Source organism: Orbicella franksi, chromosome 13, assembly GCF_964199315.1.
Source record: "Orbicella franksi chromosome 13, jaOrbFran1.1, whole genome shotgun sequence".
NCBI lineage: Eukaryota > Metazoa > Cnidaria > Anthozoa > Scleractinia > Merulinidae > Orbicella > Orbicella franksi.
Genome location: NC_138157.1, coordinates 10,109,028 through 10,125,327, shown reverse-complemented (window position 1 = coordinate 10,125,327; position 16,300 = coordinate 10,109,028). Strand labels below are relative to the sequence as shown.

At 38.4% G+C, this 16,300-nt stretch overlaps 1 pseudogene across 1 annotated transcript in view; it reads right to left on the bottom strand.

Annotated features, from left to right (window-relative positions):
* Positions 1–16,300, bottom strand: part of LOC145466076 (uncharacterized) — a 55,622-nt pseudogene that overhangs the window by 3,923 nt on the left and 35,399 nt on the right. Inside the window, exons 2-11 of the transcript XR_014041810.1 lie at positions 8,720–8,868; positions 4,958–5,209; positions 4,026–4,190; positions 3,512–3,625; positions 3,101–3,226; positions 2,818–2,914; positions 2,156–2,374; positions 1,337–1,712; positions 881–1,048; positions 73–183 (exon numbers count right to left, since the gene is read on the bottom strand). The product of XR_014041810.1 is annotated as an uncharacterized LOC145466076 (transcript). The remainder of the gene's footprint in view (positions 1–72; positions 184–880; positions 1,049–1,336; positions 1,713–2,155; positions 2,375–2,817; positions 2,915–3,100; positions 3,227–3,511; positions 3,626–4,025; positions 4,191–4,957; positions 5,210–8,719; positions 8,869–16,300) is intronic.

Below are 16,300 nucleotides of genomic sequence, written 5' to 3'. Positions count from 1 at the left end.
TTATTAAAGACAAAATTCAGCTTTCGTTGTTTTTCCATTGGTTGTTAATTTTCCATACCGCTATAAACTTACCTCGCAGTAAGCGTTGTTGTTTTCATCTGTTGGTGGGTTTGTGTTTGGAAACTTGACAGAGCCATGTTCAGTGAAGAGCCGTTTGTGAAGTTTAGAAAACGCCAACCAGTTCTGTAATAAAATGTCAGGGATTTAGCCTGGAAATTAAAACAAAATCTTCTAGACGTACCGGGGAAAGCCTTAAGAAAAGCTGTGTTTAACACCAAAAAAAGAAACAGGCTATTTCTCAAAAATGGCCCCGCATCAAATCTTGTCACTTGGATTACAAAAGCCTGTGTCAGGGTTGTTGTTATTAAGGATAGAGTCCTGGCATTTTCCCCCGGGCGGGGCACTGCCATATATGGGCTATATAGGTATGTGCCGCTGTGAAGGGTATGGTGTTCAAGCACTTTACTCTAGGATAGGGTATATAAATTAGAGCGTTTGGGTCTAGAATACGGTATAATTTTTCACAAAACTGACTGGTTGGTTGAAGATTTTATCTAGAGTAAGGAAACCAGGAATTGCCACTCAAAAATATAAAAAAATCAAATCGGCAAGTTTAACTTTACGCAAATCGGCCTCAACAATGTCGATAGATGGGGGGTTGGGGGAGTTTACTGTAGTATAGGTTAGCAAAATTCAGCTGAACTAGCTCTGGTATAGGCTAAGGGTTCCGGGGTCCCAGCGACACATCCCCACCCAGAAATTCCCAAAGTACCCCCGGGCATTTTCCAAGTGGTTGAAGGTGGATAAACAGGTAATATTTCACTAAGCAGCCTTACTTGATTAAAACATTTGTCGTGTTATTCTGTTATGAAGTACATACCACGCTAATATCTTCATGTTTTCCATCAAAGTTTTGCAATTCTCGGAGGCAGACTTTAAATGAGTCCTTGGTTACATCCTCTGTCCAAATCAGCGCGGCATCATACTCCTTACCAGTCCTTAGATGTTCTGCTGTTATGAGTACTACAGGCTCGTCCTTAAACTTGTTCTGAAAAAGTGCGAGGAGGAAATGTGAAATCATGTTAAATAACGTAACATCACTTTTTAACAGTATTCCTAGCAGAAAATGCACTTTAAACAATCGACTCAGTCACCACGTGATGTACACGTCAAGTTGAACCAAGACCATAGCGAGGGAATTTTACTGAAAAGTTTTTCACATTTTAACTTGTTTCTGACCTATAATAACACAAGAATACCATGACACATGAAAAATTAAATTTAGAAATTTTCCATCGATCCTTTCAGAAAAAGAGGAAAAGGCAGCTTATCCTACCTTGGGAAAAGTCACATCTGCACAATTTGTTCCAGACCACCATTTCTGCATCTTGATTTCTCCCGCCATTCCTTCGGGCGGTGCTCCCTGATAAGCCATCCAATCAACAGTCGCGAATGGATTAAAGTTCTTACTCTTTCTCCCAGATTGCATTGCGCAAACTGTAAATTCTTTCCATTAATGTTTTCAGTCCAAGAAGTAATGGCGTCGTGCACAGTTTCAGAATCGTTCAGATTCATGTGATTGACGGTTATCTGCACATGGACCGCTTTATCTGGATAAAAGCGGTATGGCGGAAAAGCAACCGTCTGACAGCTTGAATCGGACCACTTTGGAACACGAAGAAGTTCCACTCGACCGTGCACAATTGGGAAACCTGTCAATAAATTTAAAAAATTAGTCATTCCTATCATTTCCTGATTGTCACATTTTATTTTAAGTAACTAACCTATAGAAAGAATGTAAAGACAACTAGAATATCATCAGAGACCTGATATCTTTAGATTTTAATTTAGAAAGACTGCCTTATATGTAAACAGAAGCATATGTAAATGAGCGAGCAAGCAGTGAATATGTCAGTGAATAAATACTTCATTGCAGTACGAGTGTTTTCATGGGTTGTACATATCACTTTTAAAATTTCTCTCTCCGATTTGAAATATAAATGTTAAGATTCCCTTTCAGGTAAAGTTGCCCAATTAGTTTCAAACTACAGAAACCGGAACCACGTGCGCTGGAACAGATAAGCCATCCGTCTCTGGCGAAACCAGATTAGAACAGACACGTACCTTCTTCAATTTAACAGAAATCCTTGCTTACCCTCACAGCTTCCTGGGTGATACACAAGATTATTCTCCAGTCCTCTACAGTAGTACAGCTTATGCCAGCATTTGTTGTCGTATGTTGTTCCATTCGCGGTGCACACTGGGTCATGATAGGAAGGGCAGTCTTCGTAACACACACAGCGAGCTTCATGAGCGCTGAAAGTCTTACACACTCCAAATGATGGACAATGCACGTCAAGGCATGGGTTCAGGTCTGCAAAGCGAAATAATATTTTGGAGTTGGTTTGTGTGAAATAGAGGATATCCCGTGGAACATTAACCGCTTTTTCTGATTTGTCAAACACAAGCCATTTTGCCTTTACTACTGTATTACAATTCGATTTCATAACCGGGGAGTATACCGTAACAACTAATGATATCAGCAAGTGATCAAGTTTGAAATATTTGTTCCTAAATGACCCAATTTATTATTTAATAGTCGTTCAAAATTCTTAGTACTAAAGGCTAGGAAGTCAGTCGCTCAAAAAGCTGTCAACTCTTCTGAACATCATTTTAACTTGTAGACATAAACTGAAAGAATTCATTGTGAATTTAATTTGTAAATGATTGAACCTTTCTCCTTCAGGGTGACCGAGTGTGTTATGATGGGATTAAGTTTTATCCAGAGTAAAATTATAAATAGTACATAATACAAACCTCCAACTACAACATAGCTGACAGACAGAGGGTCGTGTTTACTTCCTGATCCACTCAAGTCTTTGACACAAATCTTCATTGCTGTCAGACCAACTTCCTACAGGAGAAATGAGATATAATACACGTCATGTAACCTTTTCTAATAAACGATAGAGTTACATTGTTAATGGCCCTAAGACTTCTTTTTGAATACTGTATTTATTGTGGTTACACGCAGGTTTTAAAGAGAATAGGGAGGACGAAACTTCCGTTTGTAGTCAAGCAATAAAGAGTTATGTCTTACCTCGACCCAGGCCGTTATTATGTTGTATTCTGGTGGAATGTGGTTTTTCACTTTACGATCGTAATCATGATGAACAGACACAAGTGCAACTGGTGACGCATAAAAGGTGGTGTTGAACTGCACTTGCTGTGAAGAGAAACAGAAAAGGAGTTTAAACCAGTCAAATTGCAATCTTCCTCTGTAGTAAGAGTTAACACGAAAGGAATATTAGAAGATCGTCTTGAGACAACCATTCTCGTATATGCCAATTTCATGAATACGTTGATGTGTTTGTTGGATCACCCTTCAAATTTATAATAGATGATAATGTCAGACCTATCAGCTGTTTACTGCTGTTTTCTGAAATGAATAACGACCAATTGATTATTACTTCTATGAGATGATTGACACCTGCTTATCAAATGCGCTTACTTGACAAAAGCCATAGTTATCGTCAGTTGTTGGGTTTCCTGTGTTGGGGAAAAACGCTTCTCCTACCAACGTAAAATTAAATTCAGAACCATTGCCAACGAAAGCAAACCAATCCTGTAAAGGAAAAGGAAAATATTTTGTTAAAATTGGTACTTGTCAACAAAGACATTATAAATATTCAAATGAATTAGACAACAGAGCAGGAAAGTTAACCGGTATTAACGAAAGAAGAGGATATGAACGGAGAGAATTAAGGAAAGCAAACAAATTGTAAAATGAAAATCTAACTTGCAATTAAAATATTCCTTTTTAGAAATAATTCAGTCTTCAAAACTTATTGTGTAGTATTTTGGGAGCAGTAAAATAAGAGCGGAGTGGTCTACAATATGTTACGATACCTAACTGTCCTGGAAGAAAATGGCTGTAACAAATACTTTAACGTTTATTGCCATCACATCTTAAGCACTAATGGACTCTTAAAGTCTCAAAAGTACATCAACAAAATTTCACGTACTACAATTGTGTTTTGATGTTTTCCGTCAAATGGCAAGAATTCCCGTATGCAAACTTCGAAACTTCCAGAATTCACGTTCTCCAACCAAACATACATTGCGTCGTCAGGCTTTGTGCTACGAGCGTACTTAGCTGAGACAAACACAGAAGGTCTATCACCGAAACTCTGTAAACAACACAAACTTATGTTACATTTGATACATAAAAGAATGTTCTTTGATGAGAAGATAGGCTTAAGATTTTGACATACCGTAAATCCTCAAATTAGCAACCCCCTCGAATAAGCGTCCCCTTAGAATAAGCGCCCCTCCAATCGGCCAAAATTTAAAATAAGCTTAAAATAAGTGCTCTCGATAAACAGCTTATGTTGTTGTTTACGCGCAGATGATGTATTAAAACAATGATCATGTCATGCCACGATTTGGGAAAAATTAAATAAGCGCCCTCCTCGGATAAACGCCCCCCGTCTTCCCCTAAATTTGAGAAAAGCGCCCCGAGCGCTAATTCGAGGATTTACGATAGTGAATAAACTGTTAGCAGAGTAGGAAATAGGGAAATTTTCTGGAACCGCTGAAACTGAAAATTACTCATCAGAGCATGCAGGATTCTCCCTCTAATTACTTAATGGGAGTATCCCTCCATAGCTGATGCTACAGGTAACTTGATAAAAAGGAAGAGAGCTACTCAAAAGTGTGGTGTGATCGAAATTTTGTTCGCTTAAAACGAGAATTTCATTTCCATTTCTTTGCAAACCATCGCCTCAAGTTGCAGTTTTTGGGGTTCTGTTACTGAATTTCCTTTTAAATTTTCTTTTCAAAACAGGAAATCAAATTGAAATCAACTCTCATCTTAAAGAGGGCGTACACTGTACATACGTATATTCATATACGGTGTAATAATGATTCTAACACCAGCTGCAATACATTGTCTAACCTGTGGGAATGTAACTTTATCACATTTGCTTTCCGTTGTCCACATTCCTTGAAAAGTCACACTGCCATGTACCATTTTTGGATCATTTTGATAGGCCAGCCAGTTGATAATTCCAGTTTTATTTGATCCAGTCCCTGTTTCACGTGAACAGACCTCAAATCCACGTGTACTAATGGACTGAACCCACACAGCAGAAGGCGAGTGAACACGTGAAAAGTCTTCACCGTGGCTCATTGATACATGCACTTGAACCTAACGGGCGTAATATATAAATATATTAGTAACATAAATTTATTATTTACCGCTATTTAGTAAAATAACCGAAGACTTTCGAGGACCACCCGAAGATGTTTCGATGATACTTAAGAGTCCCTGTCCATAAAAATGGAAAATAACTCGGCAAGGGTCGAAAATTCGATTTCGCTCATATTTTTATGGTAGATAGGCTAGGGCATGACAACAACTACTGGATAGTTTTTTTGGCAAAATATCCTTTTATTTCAAAGAAATATGCAAATTACCAAATTCCGTTAAAATCGTCATTTGACGCACCATTTTATTAAACAAGTTTGAGAGCCTCGCATGCAAAACCACATCATTCTTCCGTCTTTAAAACACTCAAATATTTTTGTGCAATGTTTAAATGTGTACTGGGTTGATTTTAGGGAATGTTGCGTTGTCTTTTTGGGTGCACAATAATTAAATTTCGAAGACATGTATTTCATTCACTTAAAAGTACTTCGTGAATATAATTAATTTTCACCATGTGCGAAACCTTCAAACGGACCAAGCTTCTGGTGGTTGAATCGCAGAAGGATGGTCTACAGATTCCTGTAAAAATTTCTTTGGGCAAATGATTGTGAGCGACGCGAGAGCTTTTCAAAGTACGTCAAAAATGCAAATATTTGACCATCCGTCGTCAAATTTCAATTTACGGGTTAGGCGTATATTTTAGCATGCGCCACATGACTTGACCTATGTTGAGTTGAAATAGACACAGAGCTGATAATTTCGAAATGTTCTAACCTTATTTGCTGTAAAAGGCAGGTCCAAAGCCGATTTGACGTGTTTCTAGTCGACTCTCACCATTCGTCGCACATAAAGCAGATGTTTGCTTTTGTTTACACAAGGTTAACGTCCGACGTACACCGCCTACTGTCAACCTATTATTGGTCGAATACTATGAATCTGTGACCATCTTTCTGCGCATATGAACATCACTGCATCTAAGTCTAAAACGGCTGAGTCATTTGTAGATAGTTGCTTGCTTTGCGCTACGCCAAAATATTGCCTTTGATCGCTTGCTGACCATTGCTGATAAGCGTGTCGGCGCAGCACAATCTTACAGCAGTTATTGTTCGTCACGCAATGCTGTCACGGCATATGCTGCACATTTTGATCTATTTTCTATGGAGTACTCTCAGGATAATGGAAACAATTAAATCATTGTTCATCTGTTTTTTCATATATATAATAATATATGTGTATATTTATATAATGATATTCTATGGTGTACGTGGCTTCGGTCCAAATCACGTTTGTTGTACGTTCTGATGTTTCAGACAACAGCTGATAAAGCTAGTACCTGTACTCACTAAAATTTTAAGAAAATCGCCATAAAAAAATTATAGATTAATGAAGCAAGAACTAGCTGAAATAAAAATAGGAAATCACAACGTGTCTAATTGGTGAGAAAAACAGACTAAATTTAATAAGTAATTACGTGAACAAATAGCCCTGGCCATGCCATTTTATTTGGCGTAGTTTGTTTGCTTAGTGGCGAGGCATTGGTATGTAACAGAAAATAGAGGACTGTTGTCAATACAGTCCAAAATTATCGTCAGTAAAATATTGTTAATAAAACACCTATTGACCAGTTACCTCCGCGGCCATCATTTGGTCATTCCGATAAGGGTTTCATTATTGTCTTTACCCCTATTAAGCGGCCACCCAAAATTTAAGAACTTTGTTTTGGAAAGGGCGATGGCAGATAAGAGTCTGAAATTGAAGGTGCATGACGAGTGATAATTCAAACACACGTCTATCATGATTGTATTGAATTGACTCCATGTTCGCCAAGAAATTTATAGCCCGATGGTGAAAAATTAAATATTCAAGGTACACCAACCTCTATTTAAGCGGTCGCCACCCATTTCCCCGGGGATAGCCCACTGTATTACATGTAAACCAAAAATAATTGCATAGCGCGAAAAGACCTAGGTATGAGTTTAGCGTTACAGTATTACGCAGGGGCATGGTAGGTAGCGGTGTCCAGTAAAAGATAACAACAGGGGCAATGGTAAATTATTCATTCTTTTCATTTCTTAATTTAATCTCTTCCTACTCAACACGATTGTGTGCTCCCAGTGATTCCAAGCCTTACGGAGCCTTACGTATTAGGATAGAAATTGTCCCACCCCTACCCCCTAAATGGGATGACAGAATTGCGTGACGAACAAGGAACCGCTGCAAGCAAGGATTCAAGCCATCAAACCATGATGATCAAACGTAATATTTTGGTGTAGTGCAAAGCAAGCAACTATCTACGAATGACTGAGCCGTTTTTGACTTAGATGCAGTGGTGATCATATGTGTCGAACGAGGGTCACAGATTCATCGTATTCGACCGTTAAATAAGTTGACAGTTGGCGATGTACATCGCACGTTATGTAAACAAAAGCAAACGTCTGCTTTATGTGCGACGAATGGTGAGAGAAACACGTCAAATCGGCTTTGGACCTGCCTTTTACAGCAAGTGAGGTTAGAACATTTCAAAATTATCAGCTCTGTGTCTATTTCAACTTAACATAGGTCAAGTCATGTGGCGCATGCTAAAATATACGCCTAACCCGTAAATTGAAATTTGACGACGGATGGTCAAATATTTGCATTTTTGACGTACTTTGAAAAGCTCTCGCGTCGCTCACAATCATTTGCCCAAAGAAATTTTTACGGGAATCTGTAGACCATCCTTCTGCGATTCAACCACTAGAAGCTTGGTCCATTTGAAGGTTTCGCACATGGTGAAAATTAATTATATTCACGAAGTACTTTTAAGTGAATGAAATACATGTCTTCGAAATTTAATTATTGTGCATCCAAAAAGACAACGCAACATTCCCTAAAATCAACCCAGTACACATTTAAACATTGCACAAAAATATTTGAGTGTTTTAAAGACGGAAGAATGATGTGGTTTTGCATGCGAGGCTCTCAAACTTGTTTAATAAAATGGTGCGTCAAATGACGATTTTAACGGAATTTGGTAATTTGCATATTTCTTTGAAATAAAAGGATATTTTGCCAAAAAAACTATCCAGTAGTTTTTGTCATACCCTAGCCTATCTACCATAGGAATATGAGCGAAATCGAATTTTCGACTCTTGCCGCGAAATTAAGAATTTGTCTGATTTTTACACGCAGGCACTCTTAAGAGACAAACTTGATATCAGTGAAATCATCGATATCTTCTCTAGTGAAGATATAGAAAATACGCCACTCGAGTCCCGGATGTGGCTTCGTATGAATTCGTATGTTTCCAGTAAAACACTCGTGTCTATATAATAAAGCGCTTTAGCTTTAAACCTGAAATTACGTGCCTGACGACTGCAAGCCTATACTGATTGTGGTTTCCATTCTAATGAATTTTTTTTCACTTAACTAAACATGCAGGTCAAGCAGCTTCATTAATGCTTTAAAGCTTTTCATTAAACAGCATTTAACATTTCATGGGGTTCAGACATTCTACAAAGGCACACTTACCTTTCCAGATCCACTAAATGCTTGAGGAAAGACAACGTTGGTACAAATAGCCAGTCGACAATTTAGAGGAGGCGAACATCCACTGCTACAACTCCAATCTTGAAAAGTTTGCGACATGTTGAGCTTGCCAGTTTGCAGCAGAGAAATCCCTGAAAAGACAGAAAGACGGACGTCTATTTACTAGGATTCTAACGAAGAAACGCATGTTAACCAAATTAAGATCTAAAGGGTTATGATACATCAAAAACATAAAAAAAGATGGCCATATATTAGCCAAAATCTTTTATGAACCTAAAGGTCCATAAACACGCTTAAAAAGATCGATGCCAATAATATAAAGAGAAATATTTACCGATTACGCTTGGTCAATAAAGGGATAACGCGGGCAATCCCGCGCAAATAGCACCATCTTGCCCGCCCGGTATCCAATCACCGTTGAGGATTTGATTCGCTGTGCTCGTTCGCGAAACTACATAGGCATGTAATTATGAAAGATGCACGCGAGTGATTTGTGACAATACAAGTGAGATATGCAATCCAAATCAGTTATTGCATGGTTAAAAATCTGCAGCTTTCGAACTCTTTTCTGTAGACTAACTATAAACAGTGGACAGGCATGTGACTAAATCGCCGCAATCAAGAAATAAACGCCAAAACAACCTTGAAAACATATTGGACTGTCGCGGAAAAAGTGGATTTGTGGCTGGCCGCAAGTCAGGATCAAATCCCTTCGAGTGCCAGCCAGATTAACAAGTTACTTATATCGCTCTTAGCAAGGTGGAGCTTTCTCTTGATCAATAAAACTTCTGCCATTTTCAGTGTCGAAAACAATTCGTGCATGCATAGAGTTTTCCACGATCTGTGGCGTGACACCAGTTTGGAAAGTTTTACAGACCTGCCTACTAATTACCTGTCATGCTAAGCTCGACTATCACCTGAGATCAGACTTGTTTTACTTACTAGTTTACTTTTTGCACTCTACGCGACTTAAGTGTACGTAAGTAATAATAAAAACTAACAGTTTGGATGAACTTCTGGCCTAATCGCGCCCCAATTTACGAATTAAAAAGATAAGCTACTTGGGTAGTATTAATCTTCAAATAAAACTAAAGAGAAAACAAAGCGCAATTAAATCTCCTTCTCGTCTGCTCGAGGGGATTTAGTGATCACAGTTAACATAATATCCTTTTTGTAAAAGATAACATTCCTCTGCGCACTTGCATGAAGCCGCAAGAAGAATCTGATGCTTATAACTTGCAGCATGACCTTAGTGTTTAGTTGCGTGGTCTTGTTTGTAGAACTGGAATGTCTTTTAATTGCAATAAGTGAAAAATCGTCAGAATTCATCTATTTGAAGATCCATTTTTATACCAGAACATGATGAATGGAATTCCTTCATGTTAGCGTCTTATGACCCCTACTACAGCTGTGCGTGTTGAGTTGTTTTCCAGCTTAAAGTGGAGTTATCACATCCACAAAATCATCAGGAAAGCCAAGCGTTCCCTTGGCTTTTTTTATGTCCTGAAAGTGTTAAAAGTGAAGCCTTCAAATTTCTTGTTCGACTCTGTCTGGAGTACGCTTGAAGCGTTTGGGACCAGAAGTATTTTCCAGACATCAAAGGAGCAGAGCGGAGAACTGGAGGGATCTTTCAGAGCTGATGTGTGTGAACCTGGAACAGCTTTAACCTGCTAAACAGCCCGAACGGGCAAACACACAATAGCTCGCCTAATAATCATGTTGAACTGAATGGTTTACGGCAAAATTGTTATCGACACACTGGGAACCAAAGCCGTGAGACATGCTGAGACATGCTCATCACATATGGCATCACATTTAGAAATAAAAAGAAATGGCTGCTGTGTAGCACTTTGAATTTAATTTTATGTGCGGTATTTTTAGAGTCGTTTCGGGAAAATCCCTACGTCAGTCGCAAATATGAAGCGTTAAACAAACAATTGTTTTATCAATATCGGCAATAATAGTAACAACTATGGGTACAACTTTTTCAACAGAACTTTGAAAGAATGGCACTTCGTACCGAACTCCATAATACATCAGCCTAATGTAGCAGTCTTTCTGAATCAGTATTATTTTTACCTGCTGATTTAAGTAGTTTTGTTCCATTAAGTAGCACCTTTTTATTTCTTTGATTAGCTCATAGTATTTTTCTTTTTTTTACGCAAGTTCACAGGGATGGGAAACCTTTGTGAATTACTGTATGAATAAAATTAGCGAGCAAAGGCATTAAGCATTGAAATATCTACCTAGCTATCAAAAGAAGTCCCTCAAAAATTTACAGCAAGCCTGGTCATCTTACGGAATTTTCTACTTTGTATACCAAAAATGACTTCTTGCACGTTCGAGAAGTTGTCACATGATAGGCACGAGGCAAAACACTCACAGGGATCCATTACTTCCAAACCCTTAGACGGTACGTACCGTGTTCTGCAATTAACCCCAGCCCTGACGGTGGTAAAGGAAGGGGGGTGGTATAGATTACCGTTTCACGGACAATAAAGCAGCCCTTTCACAATTCACGAAAAATACAACATTGGCATTTCACGCTTCACGGAAAATAAAAGAGAACGTTTTGGAAAATCACGGTTCACGGCGACTATGGAAATCACGATTCACGAGGAAAAAATTAGCCATTTCACATTTCACGGGAAAAAAAGAGGGCCGATCACGAGTCACGAAAATACCCTTTACCACCCTCAGCCCCGCCGCTGCTGTTTTCTGGTGGGATAATAGTCACTTTGAAATATGGTCAAACGAAGTGAGATGCACTGCTTGCGACCTCTGAAAATGATTAATACCTTCACAGGTCGTGCAGACGATAGTAATTTTGAGCTTATAGAGGCAACCATAGTTTTCAAATAGATTAGATCGACTCGTAACGTTATCTTTACAGATTTATTTGTCATTTCACGCGAGACTAGTGCTCGTTCAGTTTGTCAGTATTCTTCGACAGAAAAAGAACCAGACAACTTTGTTGTCCAAACATCCAAAAAATAAACCGTAAAATAAACAAACGTTCCATTTTTTTTATTCCAATTTACCACTGGCAGAACAGAAAATTTCCCGTAAAAGGGGGCGTTTCGCCGTCGAGACTGGTGCAATTGCAACTGTTTGAAGTCGGCCATAAAAAGTCTTATATTTCTACCGTAATGTTAACAAAGGAAATAAGCTTATGTCTTTGAGTTTCTGTAACGGCAAGAATAAAAGCTGCTCGGTAAAATGACATTTTACGTTGAGTTTGAACAAATGTGCAACGCTCCGTCTGTGATCGAATCGAAGAACCCCGATTTTGGCTGAATTAAATGAAGCAGTGTATAGGTAGAGTGTTAACGAAGTATATCCTAAAATAAAACCTGCCGTTTCTCTCATGAAAGATCTCGAGGCTTATTTAAGGTTGCAAAAGAACAATAAAATAATTTTTTGAAGAAACCAAAAAAAAGTCTTTCTTCCGATAGAAGAATCCTACTGAATTGTCCTACTGAAGGACAATATTCAACGATTATTTATTTAAAATGATTTTTCTTCTAACAAGTGAAAAGGATAATTTTTTTAGACTTACCTTTCACTGCTAAAGTGATATTTCCGAGCATTGCCAAAAGCAGCAAAACTGAAAGTGAAGGTGGAAGACACATTCCCAAGCGCATCTTTGCGAGTCTGGAGGTGCACTGTTCTTCGAGTCTATCAGGAGCTTATTTTATTGCAACCCTTTTAACTGGTAGCATAGGTCCATTATCAGAATACTATGCTTCTCGAAGAATGTATTGTTTTCAGCTGGATTTTAACAGGTCAGGTTAAAATAACTTTGAAAAAGTCAGGCAATGAATGATGGGGAGCAGAAATAACAGTGCAACGCTAAATTATCGAGGCTGAACACTCTAATTAACAACCTCAAAGTTTTCTTCTCTTAATTTCTTTTCAATGATTTCTTTTTTTCTCCATCTTTCCGCTTCTTCTTTCGTCAAAACAGTTCTTGGTTAGACAATCACTGCTAAATGATTAAATTTAAGATCTTAATTGCACTTTACTCTTTAAATTCTAATCCAACTAATGGTTTTCACATCTGCCGTCCACATTGTTCAGGTTGCCAACCAATTGTCCACCGGCTCCAGCGCTCCTTACACTCAGTCGTCAACAGTTTTGCAAAACATTAATCAATACTATTATCCACAGCAATTCGCTTGGTAGTCTTGTAGCAGAGAGAAATAACAAGAAATCTAAATGAACGTACAACGAAATAATGATCCTACAAACGTTCGATTACGCCATGAACAAACTGTGAACAAAAAAACAACGCCTTGTTTGACATCAGTTCGTGAAAGGATTAACAACATAAATACTACAATCCAAATTAAAGGGAAAGTAACTAATTGCATGATTAAAAAAGTTAAGAAACTATTTCGTAAAACTAACAGGATAAATGTCAAGGTAGACAATATGTCGTGCCAAAGCCAAAAGTACTTTCAATTCTAAGAGTTCTAGTAGATCACGCAAGTCGTGGCGCCATCCTGAACAACAGCTGTCCTACACAAAACAACGCGAGAAATTAAAAAGATATTTTATCCATTTCTGGAAGGCTACAGCAATTTTTTAACTCATTCAGTGGTCCTACGTTTTGGGGTAACTGAGAACAATTGGCGGTAGGGTTAGGAAAGTAAGCCATTAGCGTTAGATTTAGGATTACAAGAATTACAAACATTATTTAAATTAATCGTACTTACCATTATTGGTGGAAAGTGTGAAACAAGAAGGCTACTTTCGTAGTACATGTAGGAGGTGGTTTTAACAACAAACACTGCTCGAACCCAAACGAAAATCTACCTGGACATAACTAATCCGATTGATCAGGCGACTGATGTTGAATGCAAAACAGATTAAAGATGTGGGAATCTTGTTAAAAACTGTAAGTTTACTGTTAATCATATAACAGCTCATTTATGCCGCCAGTGGAACTACAGCACCATTCACATTGCAATATATATCCTCTTTGTCTCTTATGGGTTCTATTAAAACTAATTACTAGCCAAATTTCGATCGCGCTATGACGAAGACAATAACATCTGTTACTACACGTTTTAATGTTGGGCTATATTGTGTAGACGAAATATTATTACATGGCTAGCTCAGTTAGCGGGCAAACGAACCAAATTCTGCGCTGTGATTGGCTACCCGAGCGAGGAAGATGGCGCCATCTTTGTCAAGGCAGAGACAAGATGTCGCGTTTGAAAGGAAAAAGCTTTCATTAAAGAGTTTACCAGAGTACCATGTAAATCGTCCTCAGTACTGTCCTAAACAAAACAACGGGAGAAATTAAAAGGAAATTTCACGCAGTTCTAGAGGGCTACAGCAACTGCTTTAACCCTACGTTTTGGTGTAAGTGCAATGAGCGGAAGGGTTAGGAGTATAAGCATTGGAGGTTCATATCCATTAGCGTTAGGTTTAGGATTAGAAGAATTAGTAAAGTAATCCTGTTTACCATCACTGCTGCGATTTATGAAGTACGAAGGCAACGTACTTGGATTTAGCAAGCACCGATCTAGGAGCCTAAACTAAAACCTACCCGTAGATGTAACCAATCAGATTGGCATCAGGCGACTGACGTTCAATGCGAAACAGATCAAGGAAATGGAATCTTGTTAATACTGTATTTTACTATTAACAGCTCATTTATGCCACCGGAGGGCACTCAAGCACCATCCACATTGCAATATATATAATTAGGCAAATTTTGATCGCGATATAAGGAAGATCTTTGTCGTTTTTCCTGCCTCGTCCCCAGACGTCCTTCTCTGGATGGAGCGCAGTGCCAGTGGTGTTGTGGATCGGTTGCACTCGAAAATTCGGATCCCCCCTTTACGGAACGCAACCTAACCATCAAGCGCTTTGTTTCCCCGCAGTATCCAGTATTAGGGAGAGAGAGGTCTCCATTCCACCTAAGAGAGCAAAAATCTTACCAGATCGAGTTTTCCGGTCATTTCTGTTACAAAGGGTACACACGACTTCGCAGTGATATTAAGGGACTGTTCAATAATTGGCAAGAGGGAATGAGAGCAGAAAAAATGAAATTTATCTTGGAAAATATTAGGTAACACCCCTTCGTCTTCCAAAGAAGGTAACTGAGGTATTGCTTTCTCCTTAGCTGTAATTAATAAATTATATAGGACCCTTCCTCCACTTCCACTATATATACACGCTTACAATACAATTGTGAAAGAATAATCCTGCTGTGATGCTGACTGTGATGCTGTCAACTGCGATGCTGGCAAGTGCTCTATCAATTGAGCTGTCGACTGAAGTCAGTTGCTTGGCACAAAAATTAGTCTAAACAAAAACAAACATCCTAACGATTCTGTTGATATTTTTAAAATTATATTACTTTGGTGGCATAGATATATTTTTCTTATGCAAGAAAGTAGCTTCTTTATTTCTGATGCCACCCTTAGTTGACTCCCAGGGGTTGGGCTAAAAAAGGGTAATTTTCCGCCTTTCTAATTAACTTACTTTTTAGTTATTTTTCCCTTTTTCTAGTAAATGGCCAATGACACAATACAGAATTTAGTCACGCAGTCAGGATAAAACCCACTTATAGACTCTTCCTTACAATTGTGAAAGAGAAATTATACATACTATAAACCAAAATTAAGTGCCAGTCCCGCTAAGAGCGGTGCGGTCAATTTCGTGTCAGAAAAAAGTTAGCCTTTTTATTTTGTCGAAAGAAACGAATTGGTGATTACATAATAAAACCGGGTTGTTTTGTTCAATTACTTGCTTTTCGTTTTTGCCACACGCCAAAATGACTTCAGCCATCCGAGGGGAGATTTAGGGCCCATTCCGGAGTCGAAATTTGCGAGTTTTTGGCTAACGCCGCTACGGCATATTGTTCCATATTGACGAGATCACAATATTTAGGTACGTTTGAACTGCTTTGCACCAATGTTTGTAAAGGTTTGGTCAGTAAAAATTACACAAAACAGGGAAAATCAAAAACACCCTACCGCGTCGCTGGTCAGAAGGAACCGAAAATTGAGTAAATGCAAGAATTGAAATCTCAAAAGCGGTACCTAAACTAAAATCAAAATGGCATTCACATTAAAGATCTGACCTTGCCTGCTCAGATTCTAAAGTCAAATTTTCGGGTATCAGTCTGTGTTGGATGCAAGAAAAATGTTTTTGGAACTTATACACGACAATTTTATAACTAAACAACAACTAAATTTATACCCGTGGACTCGTGGGTGTAAAACGCGGACAATGGTACAAAATGCCGATTTTCCAGCAAAGTGACTACGTTGCAAGAACGGAATGGAATTTTCATGCCATAAATATCGTTTGGTACAACTGCGCATCTGCTGTCACTCCAAGGTGGCTGGCATTGGAGGTAAGGGCTGCAATTGTTTAACATATTAATTCATCTATTCTCGCAAAGTTACGATTTCCAAGATGGCAAAATTATGGTAGTATATGGTTTTTGTTCTTACCGCATTTTAACGTCATCTGTGATCTATTACTGAACAGACGCACGGCAACATGGAATCTATTTGTTAATTAATGCATTTCATATAATGT